The sequence below is a fragment of the Triticum urartu genome, chromosome 2 (genome assembly GCF_003073215.2).
Source record: "Triticum urartu cultivar G1812 chromosome 2, Tu2.1, whole genome shotgun sequence".
Lineage (NCBI taxonomy): Eukaryota > Viridiplantae > Streptophyta > Magnoliopsida > Poales > Poaceae > Triticum > Triticum urartu.
This window is the reverse complement of record NC_053023.1, coordinates 296,571,164-296,577,444: the sequence shown is the minus strand read 5'-3', so window position 1 is coordinate 296,577,444 and position 6,281 is coordinate 296,571,164.

Sequence of the window (6,281 nt, the reverse complement as noted above, 5' to 3'; positions counted from 1 at the left end):
TGAAATTAATGATACGTAATTGCCCTACTCATGGTTTGAATTTGTGGATGATTATAAATTTTTATGCCGGATTGAATTTTGCTTCTAGAAATCTTTTAGATTCGGCCGCGGGAGGCACTTTTATGGAAATCACTTTAGGAGATGCTACTAAACTCCTAGATAATATTATGGTTAATTATTCTCAATGGCATACTGAAATATCTTCTAATAAAAAAGTGCATGCAATAGAAGAAATTAATGTGTTGAGTGGAAAGATGGATGAACTTATGAAATTATTTGCTACTAAGAGTGTTTCTTCTGATCCTAATGATATGCCTTTGTCTACTTTGATTAAAGCTTATATCTATTCCTCCTAAGAATGATATCAATGAGTCTCTCAAAGCCATGAGAATTTCCATTTATGAGTGCAAGGAAAGAACCGCTAGGATGCGTGCTTCCAAAGATGCCTTTATTAAAGCGTGTTCCTCCAATTCCTATGAAAATCAAGATGAAGATCTAAAAGTTATTGATGTGCCCCCTATTAAATCTTTTTTTGCAATATGAATCTTGATGAAACTGAATATGATCTTCCTTTACCTAGAAGGCGTTCTAAAAATTCGGAGTATTTAGATCTTAATGATGAAATTGATGAAAGTGGGATTGAAAGAAATAAAAATCTAGATGTTGCTAAACCCACTATATTGGATTTCAAGGAATTTAATTATGAAAGTTGTTCTTTAATTGATTGTATTTCCTTGTTGCAATCCGTGCTAAATTCTCCACATGCTTATAGTCAAAATAAAGCCTTCACCGAACATATTGTTGATGCCTTGATGCAATCTTATGAAGAAAAACTTGAGTTGAAAGTTTCTATCCCTAGAAAACTCTATTATGAGTGGGAACCAACTATTAAAATTAAAATTAAAGATTATGAGTTTTATGCTTTGTGTGATTTGGGTGCTATTGTCTCTACTATTCCCAAGACTTTGTGTGATTTACTAGATTTCCGTAATTTTGATGATTTCTCTCTAAACTTGCATCTTGCGGATTCCACTATTAAGAAACCTATGGGAAGAATTAATGATGTTGTTATTGTTGCAAATAGGAATTATGTGCCCATAGATTTCATTGTTTTTGATATAGATTGCAATCCTTCTTGCCCTATTATTCTTGGTAGACCTTTCCTTAGAAGGAAGGGAATATTAGATTTCAATTTCCATTAAAAAGGGCATGGAACACTTCCCTAGAAAGAAAATAAAATTTCCATATGCAGCTATCATAAGAGCCACTTATGGATTTCCTACCAAAGATGGTAATACCTAGATCTATCCTCGCTTTTATGCCTAGCTAGGGGCGTTAAACGATAGCGCTTGTTGGGAGACAACCCAATTTTATTTTTATTCCTTGCTTTTTGCTCCTGCTTAGTAATAAATAAATTATCTAGACTATGTTTTTGTTGTGTTTTTTTGTGTTTAATTAGTGTTTGTGCCAAGTAGAACCGTTGGGAAGACTTGGGGAAAGTCTTGTTGAACTTGCTGTAAAAAACAGAAACTTTAGCGCTCACGAGAACTGCTGTAATTTTTATTTGAAGAGTGCTATTTAGTTAATTCTTTTTGCAGATGATTAAAAGATAAATTCCTAACGTCCAGAAATTTATTTTATAATTTTTGGGGTTCCAAATCTTGCGCTAGCTATAGATTACTACAGACTCTTCTGTTTTTGACAGATTCTGTTTTTCGTGTGTTGTTTGCTTATTATGATGAATCTATGGCTAGTAAAATAGTTTATAACCCGTAGAAAAGTTGGAATAGAGTAGGTTTAACACCAATATAAATAAATAATGAGTTCATTACAGTACCTTGAAGTGGTCGTTTGTTTTCTTTCGCTAACGCAGCTCACGAGTTTTCTATTTTGAGTTTTGTGTTGTGAAGTTTTCAAGTTTTGGGTGAATTCTTTTGATGGATCATGGAACAAGGAGTGGCAAGAGCCTAAGCTTGGGGATGCCCATGGAACCCCCAAGATAATCCAAGGACACCAAAAATTCAAAGCTTGGGGATGCCCCGGAAGGCATCCCCTCTTTCGTCCACTTCCATCGGTAATTTACTTGGAGCTATATTTTTATTCACCAACATGATATGTGTTTTGCTTGGAGAGTCTTGTATTATTTGTGTCTTTGTGTATTAGTATGCCACAATCATCCTTGATGTACACACATTTTGAGAGAGCCATACACGAATTAAAATTTGATAGAATACTCTATGTGCTTCACTTATATCTTTTGAGCTAAGTACTTTTGCTCTATGTGCTTCACTTATATCTTTTGAGTGTTATAATTTTGCTCTATGTGCTTCACTTATATCTTTTAGAGCATGGTGGTGGATTCGTTTTAAAGAAACTATTGATCTCTCATGCTTCACTTAAATTATTTTGAGAGTCTCTTAATAGCATGGTAATTTGCTTAATAATAATATGCTTGGTATTCAAGATTTGTGAAACTTTCTTTTGAGTGTGTTGAATACTAAGAAAAGATTGAAGCATGATAATTGTTTTGAGATATGGAGGTGATAATATTAAAGTCATGCTAGTTGAGTAGTTGTGAATTTAAATAATACTTGTGTTAAAGTTTGTGATTCCCGTAGCATGCACATATGGTGAACCGTTATGTGATGAAATCGGAGCATGCTTTATTTATTGATTGTCTTCCTTATGAGTGGCGGTCGGGGACGAGCGATGGTCTTTTCCTACCAATCTATCCCCCTAGGAGCATGCGCGTAATACTTTGCTTTGATAACTTCTAGATTTTTGCAATAAGTATATGAGTTCTTTATGACTAATGTTGAGTCCATGGATTATACGCACTCTCACCCTTCCACATTTGCTAGCCTCCCTAATACCGCACACCTTTCGCCGGTATCATACACCTACCATATACCTTCCTCAAAACAACCACCATACCTACCTATTATGGCATTTCCATAGCCATTCCGAGATATATTGCGATGCAACTTTCCACCATCTAGTTCATCATGACATATTCATCATTGTCATATTGCTTAGCATGATCATGTAGTTGACATAGTATTTGTGGCAAAGCCACCATTCATAATTTTTTTCATAGTTGTCACTCTTGATTCATTGCATATCTCGGTACACCGCCGGAGGCATCCATATAGAGTCATACTTTGTTTTAGAATCGAGTTGTAATCATTGAGTTGTAAATAAATAAAAGTGTGATGATCATCATTCAATAGAGCATTGTCCCAAAAAAAGAGAAAGGCCAAAGAAAAAAAGAAGGCCCCAAAAAATATAAATAAAAAGGGGCAATGCTACTATCCTTTTTTCCACACTTGTGCTTCAAAGTAGCACCATGATATAGCGAGTCTCATATATTGTGCTTCAAAGTAGCACCATGTTCTTCATATAGAGAGTCTCATATGTTGTCACTTTCATATACTAGCGGGAATTTTTCATTATAGAACTTGGCTTGTATATTCCAATGATGGGCTTCCTCAAAATTGCCCTAGGTCTTCGTGAGCAAGCAAGTTGGATGCACACCCACTTAGTTTCTTTTGTTGAGATTTCATACATTTATAGCTCTAGTGCATCCGTTGCATGGCAATCCCTACTCACTCACATTGATATCTATTGATGGGCATCTCCATAGCCCGTTGATACGCCTAGTTGATGTGACATTATCTTCCCCTACTTTTTGTCTTCTCCACAACCACTCTTCCATTCCACCTATAGTGCTATATCCATGGCTCACGCTCATGTATTGCGTGAAGATTGAAAAAAGTTTTGAAAAAGTTAGAGTATGAAACAATTGCTTGGCTTGTCATCGGGGTTGTGCATGATTTAAATACTTTGTTTGGTGAAGATGGAGCATAGCCAGACTATATGATTTTGTAGGGATAACTTTCTTTGGCCTTGTTATTTTGAGAAGACTTAATTGCTTTGTTAGTATGCTTGAAGTATTATTATTTTTGTGTCAATATAAACTTTTGTCTAGAATCTTTCTAATCTAAATATTCATACCACAATTAAGAAGATTTGCATTGAAATTATGCCAAGTAGCACTCCACATCAAAAATTCTCCTTTTATCATTTACCTACTCGAGGATGAGCAAGAATTAAGTTTGGGGATGCATGATACGTCTCCAACGTATCTATAATTTTTGATTGCTCCATGCTATATTATCTACTATTTTGGACTATATTGGGCTTTATTTTCCACTTTTATATTATTTTTGGGACTAACCTATTAACCGGAGGCCCAGCCCAGAATTACTGTTTTTTGCCTATTTCAGTGTTTCGGAGAAACAGAATATCAAACGGAGTCCAAACGGAATAAAATCTTCGGGAATGTGATTTTCTCACCGAACGTGATCCAGGAGACTTGGACCCTACTCTAGGGGGTCAAAGAGGAGGTCACGAGGGTGGGGGCGCCCCCCCTAGGGCGCGCCCCCTGCCTTGTGGGCCCCTGGTGCTCCACCGACGTACTCCTTCCTCCTATATATACACACGTACCCCCAAACGATCAGAACAGGAGCCAAAAACCTAATTCCACCACCGCAACTTTCTGTATCCACGAGATCCCATCTTGGGGCCTGTTCCGGAGCTCCGCCGGAAGAGGGCCGTCATCACGGAGGGCTTCTACATCATCCTAGCCCCTCCGATGAAGTGTGAGTAGTTTACCTCAGACCTTCGGGTCCATAGTTAGTAGCTAGATGGCTTCTTCTCTCTCTTTGAATCTCAATACAAAGTTCTCCCCCTCTCTTGTGGAGATCTATTCGATGTAATCTTCTTTTTGAGGTGTGTTTGTTGAGATCGATGAATTGTGGGTTTATGATCAAGTCTATCTATGAATAATATTTGAATCTTCTCTGAATTCTTTTATGTATGATTGGTTATCTTTGCAAGTCTCTTCGAATTATCCTTTGGTTTGGCCAACTAGATTGGTACTTCTTGCCATGGGAGAAGCGCTTAGCTTTGGGTTCGATCTTGCGGTGTCCTTACCTAGTGACAGAAGGGGCAGCAAGGCACGTATTGTATCGTTGCCATCGAGGATAACAAGATGGGGTTTATTTCATATTGCATGAATTTATCTCTCTACATCATGTCATCTTGCTTAAGGTGTTACTCTGTTTTTAACTTAATACTCTAGATGCATGCTGGATAGCGGTCGATGAGTGGAGTAATAGTAGTAGATGCAGAATCGTTTCGATCTACTTGTCACGGACGTGATGCCTATATACATGATCATGCCTAGATATTCTCATAACTATGCTCAATTTTGTCAATTGCTCAACAGTAATTTGTTCCCCCACTGTAGAATACTTATGCTCTTGAGAGAAGCCACTAGTGAAACCTATGGCCCCCGGGTCTATTCTCATCATATCAATCTCCATCACTTTAATCTTGCTTTGCTTTTTATTTTGCCTTTACTGTTTACTTTGCATCTTTATACCAAAAATACCAAAAATATTATATCTATCAGAGCTCACTCTCGTAAGTGACCGTGAAGGGATTGACAACCCCTAATCGCATTGGTTGCGAGTAGCTATCGTTTTGTGCAGGTACGAGGGACTTGAGCGTGGCCTCCTACTGGATTGATACCTTGGTTCTCAAAAACTGAGGGAAATACTTACGCTACTCTGCTGCATCATCCCTTCCTCTTCGGGGAAAACCAACGCAAGCTCAAGACGTAGCACAGCCTCGCTGAGGAGATCCCGCATGCGCCGAAACCTATGGGGGGCGCCAACGCTGTCGTCGGTGTCGAACAGCTCCGACCTCGCCGTTGGCGGGGTTGCGAACTGCCTCCTGGGACCCACCTTGCTTGACGTCAGGGTGTCCGGGGACACCGTACCCGGGGACGGTGTTCTCGGGGTTGCTATTTCCGGATTCACACCTCCCGGGCTTCCCGGGGTGGCACTTCCCGGGGTCTTGCTTCTCGGGGTCCTAGAGTACATCGGGTACTCCACGGTGAAGGAGCTCCTTGCCGGGGCCTCCCCCGACACCTGCCAAGTCCATCGCGCGTCTTCGTCGAAGATGACGTCGCGCGAGACATGCACACGCTTTGAGACAGGGTCTTACATCTTGTACGCCTTAGAGCCCGTCTCGTAGCCCATGAACACCATTGGGGTGCTCCTGTCGTCGAGCTTCTTCAGCTGTGGGCGCGCCGTCTTGACGTGCCCGACACAGCCAAAGGTGCGTAGGAAGCGTACGTCGGGCTTCCTCCCGTACCACGCCTCATAAGGCGTCTTGCCGTCGACGCTCCTTGTGAAAGAGCGGTTGAGGATGAA